Source organism: Pogona vitticeps, chromosome 2 (genome assembly GCF_051106095.1).
Source record: "Pogona vitticeps strain Pit_001003342236 chromosome 2, PviZW2.1, whole genome shotgun sequence".
Taxonomy (NCBI): domain Eukaryota; kingdom Metazoa; phylum Chordata; class Lepidosauria; order Squamata; family Agamidae; genus Pogona; species Pogona vitticeps.
Window position 1 is genome coordinate 233618734 of NC_135784.1, and position 10939 is coordinate 233629672.

General features: G+C 40.6%; 1 protein-coding gene across 5 annotated transcripts in view; it reads right to left on the minus strand.

Moving 5' to 3' along the window:
* Positions 1 to 10939, minus strand: part of TRPM3 (transient receptor potential cation channel subfamily M member 3) — a 534030-nt gene that overhangs the window by 230388 nt on the left and 292703 nt on the right. The gene's annotated exons all lie outside the window — the stretch shown is intronic.

A 10939-nucleotide genomic window follows, 5' to 3' on the forward strand; every position in this document is an offset into this window, starting at 1 on the left:
TAAGCAACACAAAAACACAATCAATGCAGTAAGTTACAACACTCTACTTTAAAAACCACACTCGACAGCCATTCACTTCGGGAAAGTGAATGGGTACTCACTGAAGGACAGTAAATATGGGGCCAGTCTAGCTTCCTGTGGGAGGGAGTTTCGGAGTCTGGGAGCAGCAACAGAGAAAGCTCTCCCTCATCAAACAAACACACTTGTGTAGGTGGCAGGACTGAGAGGAAGGCTTCTCCTAATGATCTTAACAACGAAGCAGACTTGAAAGGCGGGATGCGGTTCTTGAGATAGCTTGAGTCCAAGCCATGTAGTGCTTTATATGTTACAACCATCAATTCTGCCTGGAAATGGATTGGCAGCCAGTGGAGCTTCTGTAACAGGAGGTTTGTGTGATTTTTGTGTCCACATAACAGAACCCTGGGGGATCTAAAAAGGATGTAAGGCTGAGTCAACCTTGAGCCGGCCACCTGGGATTGAACCCTGGGTCGTGAGCACAGTTTTAGCTGCAGTACAGCAGTTTAGTCACTGTGTCAACCTGTCTCAAAAATCTATCCCCTGGCCAGAGGAAGTAGAGGGGAAAGAAGTACCTGGAAGAACTGGTGATAGATAGAAGCTTAATTCTGAGCAAACATACATAGGCCTGCACTGTAAATAAAAATCTAGATTTGAATTGTTTTCTGTTTTACACCTTACATTTGAAACATTAGCTTTCATAATATTTCAGACATTACAGGAAACATCAACCCTGCATGTTGAGAATTAAGTCCTCACGGAAGATGAAATCTCGGTGGTGTGTGTGCTTTGCTTATAGAAGTTCCGAATTACAACCCCTGTCAACTCCAGGTAGAACTTGACAACCTTTAAATGTTACTGCTATTTCCTGTTGACAATATTGGACTAAATGGATCCAGGGTATGAATCAGTCTAAGGCAACTTCGTTCTTAGGGATTCAACAATTTTTCTCTCTTTTACCAAACAGCAATTTATGCAGCAGCTGAAGAATGATAATATTATGACTGGATAATTCCAAAAACGTAGTATCTTAAGTTTCATTATCAGCAGAAGCACATGCCAAGCTGGGCTAAATCAAAAATCTAAATCCATTAGACCTTTCTTTTCCTCCAGCTCACTGGGGTGCCAGAAAATTGCTCTGGAGGGCTCCCTAGACCACCACAACAGTTTTTTTAAAAAGAGAGCACAGGGTTCTGCAGGAAGGATAAGGGATTGCTTTTCTCACTTTCACTCATCAAAGCTGTGTATTTTATATCAATCCTTTTACAGAGTTTTGAATTTCTGGGAAAATTCCCTTTGCTGTACTGTAGAAGTACAGACACTCACAGAGGAGAACAGCTTCAAGTTCAAGATTGACAGTCACACCAGCACAGAAAAATCCCTTCCACTTAAACTACAGGCTGCATGCGAGGCTATAAAATACTGGACTACACAGTATTTGCTATTGTTTATTAAGTCGTGATATTAGCTACTAATACATTTGTTTGACACAATCACCTCTACATGCTGTCATTTTGAGGGAGTGAATAAACTTTTACAAGTCAGGGGATTCTGTCAACCAGTAAATCCTCCTTCTGTTTTTCTCACACAAAGAGTGCTGCTTCTTCCATTCGTGGTGGTTTACAAATAGTGGGAGGCAGCTGTGACAAGAATGGGAAAGAAATTATGCAGAGTGTACTTGCAAAGGGCATTTTTATATTGATCTCTGTCAACAGGCTCAGACAACAGTGTTGTTCATGCTCTTGAATGATGTTCCATGGCTCAATAGGAGCTCACTGTCCTGTCTTTAAAAGAGATGTACCTGGAAGCATTCCAGTTTCACCAGGTGTACTCAGCTCATTCCTATTGCAATTGTCTTCCATAAAAGAAAATGGAAATTATCTTTCTTCTTAAACGTCAGTCTTTACTGCAGTTTAAGAGTATCATTTTGTTAAGTGGAGGAAATTACCAGTTTGTGTGCTGCCTGCTGCACCAAGATAAATATCATCCTCCTTGTTTGGTTAATGTAGCCCTGTTCCAAGTGCTTCCATGCAGAACTTGAAAGTAAGAAGTTGCTTCTAAAAAGTAACTTGTTGGGGGTTGAGGTTAGAGAATGTAATGAAGCTGCATTTTAACCGTAATGCAGGAAGTGGGATCATGTTATTTTATTGATGTAACATGAATAAATTTTTTAAAGAACATTTCAGAGGCCCTTCAAGACTTACATTTTTAAGTTATTCATAATGTTTTAAAAATAGCTGGGGGCTGTACTTTTTAAAAACATGTGCACTTTCAAACTTGCTTTAATCCAGATGTTATTTTTAATATAATAATCTGGGAAGCATGCTTAACCTGGGGAACGATTAAGCATGCAAAAGAGGCAGGTGAGGGGAGTGTGTGGCACCATGCCAAACCAAGACAAGCCTCAACAACATCAACAACAACAACAACAACAACAACAACAACATGCATTCTGCCAAAGCTTTGTTTACTGTTTTCACCAAGCAACTCATCCTGCTGAAGAAACAAGCTGCTTCTAGAAATATGAAGATTATCTGAAAAAAAATTATTTCTTAGTGATTTCCCAAATCTTGCCATGTCAAGATTTCTTCTCAGGGTGTTCCTCTGCACCAGTGAGATTTCTCAGCTCCTCCTCCTCCTCCTCCTCCTCCTCCTCCTCCCCTCTTTCAAGAACACTTTTCCTTTGGCTTTTCCATTATTTCTTCCCATTTTTGGGAGGTTCTTTTGTGCAGGAAGCTGCCAATTTCTATGTGGCTCAATATCCTTTCTAAGGAATCTTGTACAGCAATGATGCCATCATGCACAGGAATAGTAATAATTATGTGCAAATAGGTGTTTATTCCAGGAAAAAAGAGTGAAATATCCATGAAATTGCATAGGATTTTGGGGTGGCAATGGCGACTTCTCAAACAGAGAAATCTCAGCAAGAGAAAAAAAGGATTTTTCTTCTTCTTGGTTTATTGGACCAGTCTAGCCTCCTGTGTGACAGACTTCCAGAGTATGGAAGCAGCAATAGAGAAAGCCACAAGACTCATATCCCTATCTTTTTCTTTACTATGCCTAACTTTATTGTGCAACCAGGTACCTTCAGTATGTTTTCAATGCTAACACATAAACGCCAACCGCTTTGGCTAATGGTCAGGGACTATAGGACATGTAGTCTGAAAAAGCTGGAAGACAGGTGGTACTAGTGTCCTCCTAGCTACACCTACTTGCTTCATCAATTAAATATTATTTATTTATTTATTTGATTTATACCCTGCCCATCTGGTCTAAAAGACCACTCTAGGTGGCTATGTCAACTGAATTACCTGTTCTCTTCATCAAATTTGCGGGTGACACAAAATTGGGTGGAATAGCTAATACCCTGGAAGACAGAAACAACATTCAAAATGATCTAGAAAGGCTTGAGCACTGGGCTGAAAACAACAGAATGAAATTTAACAGGAATAAGTGCAAAGTACTGCACTTGGGACGTGGTGGCGCTGTGGGCTAAACCGCAGAAGCCTCTGTGCTGCAGGGTCAGAAGACCAGCAGTTGTAAGATCGAATCCACGTGATGGAGTGAGCTCCCGTCGCTTTGTCCCAGCTCCTTGCCAACCTAGCAGTTCAAAAGCATGTAAATGCGAGTAGATAAATAGGTACCACCTTGGTGGGAAGGTAAAACGGCGCTCCCTAGTCACGCTGGCCACGTGACAACAGAAACTGTCTTCGGACAAGTGCTGGCTCTATGGCTTGAAAAACGGGATGAGCACTGCCCCCTAGAGTCGGATACGACTGGACTAAAAATGTCAAGGGGAACCTTTACCTTTACCTTACTGCACCTTGGAAAAAGAAACCAAACACACAGATACAACATGGGGGATAACTGGCTCAGCAATGCTGCAATACTACAAGTGAGAAGGATCTTGGAGTCATTGTAGGTCACAAGTTGAATATGAGCCAACAGTGTGATGTGGCTACAAAAAAGGTAAATGCTATTTTAGGATGCATTAACAGAAGTATAGTCTCCAAATCCCATGATGTACTAGTTCCCCTCTATTCAGCACTGGTTAGGTTAGGCCTCATCTTGAGAAATGTGTCCAGTTCTGGACACCACACTTCAAGAAGGACGCTGACAAATTGGAACAAGTTCAGAGGAGGGTGACAAGGATGATCAGGGACCTGGAAACCAAGCTTTATGAGGAAAGGTTAAAAGAATTGGGATGTTTAGCCTTGAGAAAGGAATACTGAGTGGTGATATGATAGCACTTTTTAAACAATTGAAAGGCTGTCATTCAGAGGAGGGGGAGGATCTGTTCTCAATCATCCCTGAGTGCAGGGCATGCAAGAATGAGTTCAAGTTAAAGGAATCCAGATTTTGGTTGAATTTCAGGAAAAATGTCCTGTTAAGAGCAGTACAGCAATGGAACCAATTATCTCAAGAGGGGGTGAGTGCTCTAACACTGGAGGCATTCAAGAGAAACATAGACAACCACCTGGCAGATATTCTTTGATTTGTATTCCTGCACTGAGCTGGGAGTTGGACCTGATGGTCTTATAGGCCCCTTTCATTATTCTATGAGTCTATGAAAGTCTTCATTTTAGGGCAGCTTATTATACCTATTTACTCAGCATTATCTCTTATCAAAAAACATGATTCATCATTGTTTCTGTTATAGGTGCTGTAGAATTTTTTGGGTTGCTCCACCCTTTAAAATAGTAAACAACCTGTGTTTCTTCTACTCCTTCCTTCACAAGAGACAGAGCATGCATGAAGAAACAATAGGGGGAATAATTGTTCCAATTTTATCTGCTAGGGAATTAGGGAATTATTATATCTGGATACAAATAACAGATGGAAAGAAAGGACAGAATGTTGGATCAAGATTTAAGAAACCTGGGTTCAGGTTCATGAAAACTCATGCAGAGCGGCAATGGTAAATCACTCTGTAAACATTTTACATACCTCAAAAACCCTGCTGGCATTGCCCTAAGTCAGAAGTGACTTGAAGCACATAGCAGCAATTAAACGTAGCTGTTCCAGTTGCTTTTGTGAAATAGGGAAGTAAAGAGTCACTTTTAAAGAACTGTAACTATATTGGCAATAAATTTGGAGGCACTGGCACTATATAACTAATGACTCTAAAAATTGATTTTATGAGTTCCGCTCAACACTATGCATTCGATATCTCATACAGACCTAAGCAAACTGAATCATAGATGCACAGCCTTAAGTGCTATGATTATTAACACACACAAACACTTACTTCTATCAACAGGCCCTATATCTTCTTTGTTTTAGCCCATACAGGTCTCATTCAAATTGGGCAATTTATATTTTAAGAAAAGTAGGCACACAAATCTAGTGTGATCAGATAGGCAGGGTCTCCTTCCTTCCTTCCTTCCTTCCCTCCCTCCCTCCCTCCCTCCCTCATAGCTTTGAAAAGGAGAAAATACAACGGATGTGAACAATATTAGACTTGGCAAACAAGATTGTGAGAATCAAGCAACAAAAGGGAGAGGGTTGTGAACCAAAAAAGATGTATGGTGGGGTTACAAATGCTCTAGCAAATTCTGGTTAAAGTGTTCTTTAAATGCTATATTGTGCTGGTTAAATACCTTAAATTACAGCCATATTTGAATAAAACCATTTCAGCAATGTCATTGTTCAATTATAATTCCAGACCAGTCCAAAGTATGCACATAGAACATTCAGAGCTTTGTGTATGATTCTTCTAATACGTGCAAGTTAGTATAAACAACATTAAATCATAATTTATTATATGACTTGCAGATAGTAATGCTAACTTGTAAATATGCAATTTCCATTAGCTACAGGATTAATGTCCCATCTATGCACAGATGCTAATATTTTATGGATATTAATATTTTAATACATTCCCTGCTTTTCTTTCTTTCCTCACAGTCCGACAGCTATTCCACAGCATATGCTTATAGTGCCAGATTCTTATTAGCATGCACTTTCACCAGATTATAGTTACACAACACACGGAGTGGCTTTAAAATATCCATCTCCACAGATTCTGAGTTGGTGTCGGGACTCACTGGATCAGCATGACTGTGTCTGTATGAGTGTTCTAACTGTACAATGCCAGCACACCTGCAAGCCGGGAGTAGCGGGATGATGAAGAAAGCCAGTACACAAAGGACCATTATGCCATTCAGAGCAAGGTAGCAAGCATTGTGAACTGTGAGCCTATGTATTGAGCAGCAGCAGCAGCCCAAAGCCTGGAAAACAATTACCGGTACCTGTGGGTTGGTGGTAAGCCTTCTAAAAGCTCTCACAAAAGCTTAGGGTGTGGAAAAGGACTGAGATGTAACGTACTGTAGGAAAGGCAGAAGGAGTGGTGGCAACTACTATGCTGTTGGGTGCGCCTTCTCCAGACAATGATCATTTTGCTGGAGGATTTAGAATTTTAGTTATTTTCTTTTAATGCAGAAAAAAAACATGGAGAGATCCCACCTAATTTTACGCTTTCACTTGGAAAAATAAAAAAAAAGGCTTCTTGGATATAAGACACAAAAATGTTTACTTGAAGTGGCTTTGTTCTTTTATGTATAGTGTGGCACTACATCTCTGTACAGTGAGTTTCACAGAGCAGAAAATGGAGGAGTGAGGGAAAGATGGCTAGCAAAGGAAGCAACAGGAAAAACCGGAATTAGAGTTTTTGTATACCTTGGTTCAATCATCAACTCAAATGGAGACTGCAGCCAAGAAATTCGAAGAAGACTGGGGAATAGGAAGGGCAGTGATGACAGAACTAGAAAAGACCATCAAGTGCAAGAATGTGTCACTGGAGAGCAAGACCAAGATGATACACACGCTTGTATTTCCAGTTCCCATGTATGGGTGCGCAAGTGGGACAGTTAAGAAAGCTGAAAAGAAAAAAAAATAATTTCAAATATAGTGGTGAAGGAAAGCTTTGTGGATTGCAAGAAAATAAGCGGGTTTAAGATCAAATCAAGCCTGAACTATCTCCGGAGGCAAAAATGTTGAAACAGGGGCTGTTCTACTTAGGGCAGATCATAAGAAGGCAAGATTTTCTGGAAAAGACAATAGTGCTGGGAAAAGTTGGAAGCAGTAGGATAAAAGGAAAACCAAAACGAGATGTACTGACTCCCTAAAAGTAATCATAGGCTTGAGTCTTACAAGAGCTGAGTGGGGTGGCTGAGAGCAGGACATTTTGTAGACTTCTCATTCATAGGATCACCATGAGTCAGAGGAGACTTGATGACACATAACAACAACAGAGCATATTCCCCACAGACCGTGTTAAATGAGAAGTTTCAAAATTGTATTTTCATAAAAATTTCCTCTCAGTTCTAGGATACTGTACTACCTAGTTACCCTAGTTTCCCCTAGAATCTCAGATCGTTTACATAGATTTCCACTGTATACCTTGGCTCAACAGTCTCTGACACCCTCTCTCTAGATGTCAAGCTGGATAAACACATTGTCGCAGCAGCTACCATGTTCTCTAGACTCACAAAGAGAGTGTGGCTTAATAAGAAGTTGACGGCATACACCAAGATCCAAGTCTATAGAGCCTGTGTCCTGAGCACACTCCTGTACTGCAGTGAGTCCTGGACCCTTTGTGAACGGCAGGAGAGGAAGCTGAACATGTTCCACATGCATTGTTTCGAATGCATTTTTGGTATCACCTGGCAGGATAAAGTTCCAAATAGAGTAGTCCTAGAACGAGCTGGAATTTTTAGCATGTATACATTACTGAAACAGCAACATCTTCGTTGGCTTGGTCATGTAGTGAGAATGGCTGATGGTTGGATTCCAAAAGATCTCCTGTATGGAAAATTAGTGCAGGGAATTCTCCCCAGAGGGAGACCATAACTGCGATACAAGGATATCTGCAAGTGGGATCTGAAGGCCTTAGGAATGGACCTCAGCAGATGGGAAACCTTGATGTCTGAGCATTCAGCCTGGAGGCAGGCAGTGCAGCATGGCCTCTTCCATTTTGAAGAGACACTTGTCCAGCAGGCCAAGGCAAAGAGGATGTCCTGAAACCAGCAAAAGCAGGGAGCTGGACAGGGGACAGCCTGTATTTGTCTTCAATGTGGAAGGGATTGTCACTCTCGAATTGGCCTTCTCAGCCACACTAGGCGCTGTTCCAAGTCTTCAATTCAGAGCACGTTACCATAGTTTCTCGAGACTGAAGGATGCCTACATGTGGACTTTTTCATCTTTTTTTCCCTTTCCCATTAAAAAATTTAAAATAAACTTTTTGCTGCTTGAATGACTTTGGCTACTTTTTGAGTTTTAAGATTTGAATTTTGCCTTCTGCTGTTGCTTTTACAGTCTTTTGGTTTGTATGGTGTTATTGTTTCGTGATGCTATGACCTGGGATTTTTTTGTGTACATGAAAATACTGTAAATAAATATATTCTTCCCTTAAAGAGTGTTCAAATCCATCTTAGTCAGCATATTAAACTGAGAGTTTCTCTTTTATATGACTTAAAAAGTTTCTTGTTCAAAGACCTAATATTACACTAAGCAACCTATTTTTCCTTGTGGTATCTATGTGTCACAGGTATGGGTAAAGGCTTTATTTTATCTCTTTAAAAAACCGAACTGAAAATGTCAGGCAGGCAGCAATCTATAATTGCTGGAGCAAGGCAAAGAGACTTGCTCTCCCAAAGAAGCATCCCTCTGAGATCTGGTGTCAAGATGAAAGTGCCAGATAAAATTTGATGGCAGTGACAAAATTGCTGCTTGATACTGTTCAGGTAAGGCAGCTCCTTTTAGGAAGGCAATGGAAACAGCGAAACCTCCAGTAGAGTGACTCTCTAAAATAGCTGCCAATAGTGTTTTCAACAATTTGGTACACCAATGTGATAGTCTTCATAATCTATTGAAGTAATTTATGATGAAGCTATTGGTGGTCAGAATGAACCAGAAACAGTTATGGAGACTTTCTAAATATGGCCATTCTTTGGGTGTAAACTACAATTGCTCTCTTTGCTGTACCCAGGGATGGGATTTTGGGGCCTTTTAGATTACAAATACCATAAATTCTCCATTCTGGGACTTCTATATTTCTTACATAACCCAAATGTTACACACCTGCGAAAAATATCTAAATTGGGAGACTTTGAAGCTCAGCTAGGCCTAACTCTGTCCACACTTCCAGCTCAGGGGGGGGGGAAAGCTCCCAACTAGCACCAAGGCAGACACAGAAAGCTTGGCCTAGCTGAGCCTCAAAGCCTTTCGGTATTGGTCTTTTCCCAGATGGATCATATTTAGGCTTTGTAAGATAGGCAGAAGCCCAAGGATGGAGAATTAATGCATTTGTAGTCCAGAAAATCCCATCCCTAGCAGCGCTCATTTCCATGTGAATATAGGCAATGGGACCAAGACCAGTAGGAGCATTTTCTGGGAGATGCAATCATCTGCAACACCTTTAGGTAGGAAGGGAAGGCCAGGATGAAGGATAACTTTGTCCTTGTGCGAACTAAATATGACTGCTCTACCATCAAAATACAAAGTTCTCCTGCATGGCATGCCATTGTATTGGCTGTCTTGGCCTACTGTAAGTCCAAAGATGCTGTGGATAGTAGCTCAAAAGGAGGTTTCATAAGCTGAATTACTAAGGACAGACTCCGAGACATGTAGAGGGTTTTGCTTGAATACTCCATTTAGGTTCTGATCCTTCATACCATGAGTCTGAGGGTGGAGCACTGAAATTGAGCACCAGTGCTGAGTTTCTTCAGACGACGTAAGGCTAGAGTGGCAGTTAACAGAAGATTTGATGTAATAGATGGAGGAAGAGAGGAAATGCTGTCAAAGAACAAGAACTACATTGAGGTGCTAAGCATGTCTTTCTGTTGGGCTCCTTTGTGGTGCTCATCAGCTATTAAACTGATATCAAGTATACTGCAGAAGTGTTTAATATCACAGCAGTATTTCTACATTAAGAAACATAAATGTTAATTAAAAAGTAATTTATAAAGTAATGGCATGGTTAAACCACTTATCACAGGCACAATATATTGATTTCAACTGAGAAGAGTCTTGCTGTACATGTCAATGTCTGAAGTGAGAAAATACTCAAAGTGTGGTCTATTGAAAACATATAAGTTTGTTCTTCCCTAGACTTGTCTGAGTTTTTTTTTAATTGTGCAATTGTCCAGACTCAGTCAGAGAATTTTATGGCGATTTTTATATTGGTCTCTCTTACTTGTACTCTTCCCATGTTTTCTACCCCTTTTACAATTAAAAAAGTCCATTAGGAAGGAGAAAAAGGAATATCTGCATAATGTCTTTCGATTAATTAATACTAGAACCCCTTTATGTGGAAATACCCTTTACATTAAAATACTTTAGAAAATCAAGCAAACGGAGTGGAAGCTGTGGCATATATAAGTTAGCAGATCCATTTTTTTAAAAACCATGTTTCATCCTTTTGTAGAATTTAAAGGTCACCACTGCATGGTTTCTAAAGAAAGACCGGTCTCAGATTGTGGTCAATGGCCGGACAATCCATATCCCCAATGAGGGAAGCAAGCTCAAAGAAAGGATCCGAAAAGAAGTTAAATGGGCAATCAAGGGACAAGAAGAAATAACAGAACAATGAAGAATTAATGAAGCAGGTTGGTGTATCTTATAGGTTGAAATCAAATTTTGAAATATAAACTGGCAGCTCTCACATAAAGGGAGATAGGTGTGATGCAAGAAAGGAGGAGGAGAAAAAGCTTTTAGCTTAACCACTGAGCCTTGTGGCGCAGTGGTTAAACCGTTGTACTGCAGCTAAAACTGTGCTCACGACCTGGGGTTCAAATCCCAGGTAGCCGGCTCAAGGTTGACTCAGCCTTCCATCCTTCCGAGGTCGGTAAAATGAGTACCCAGCTCGCTGGGGGGGGGGGGCAATGTGTAGCCTGCGTAATTAAATTGTAAACCACCCAGAGGG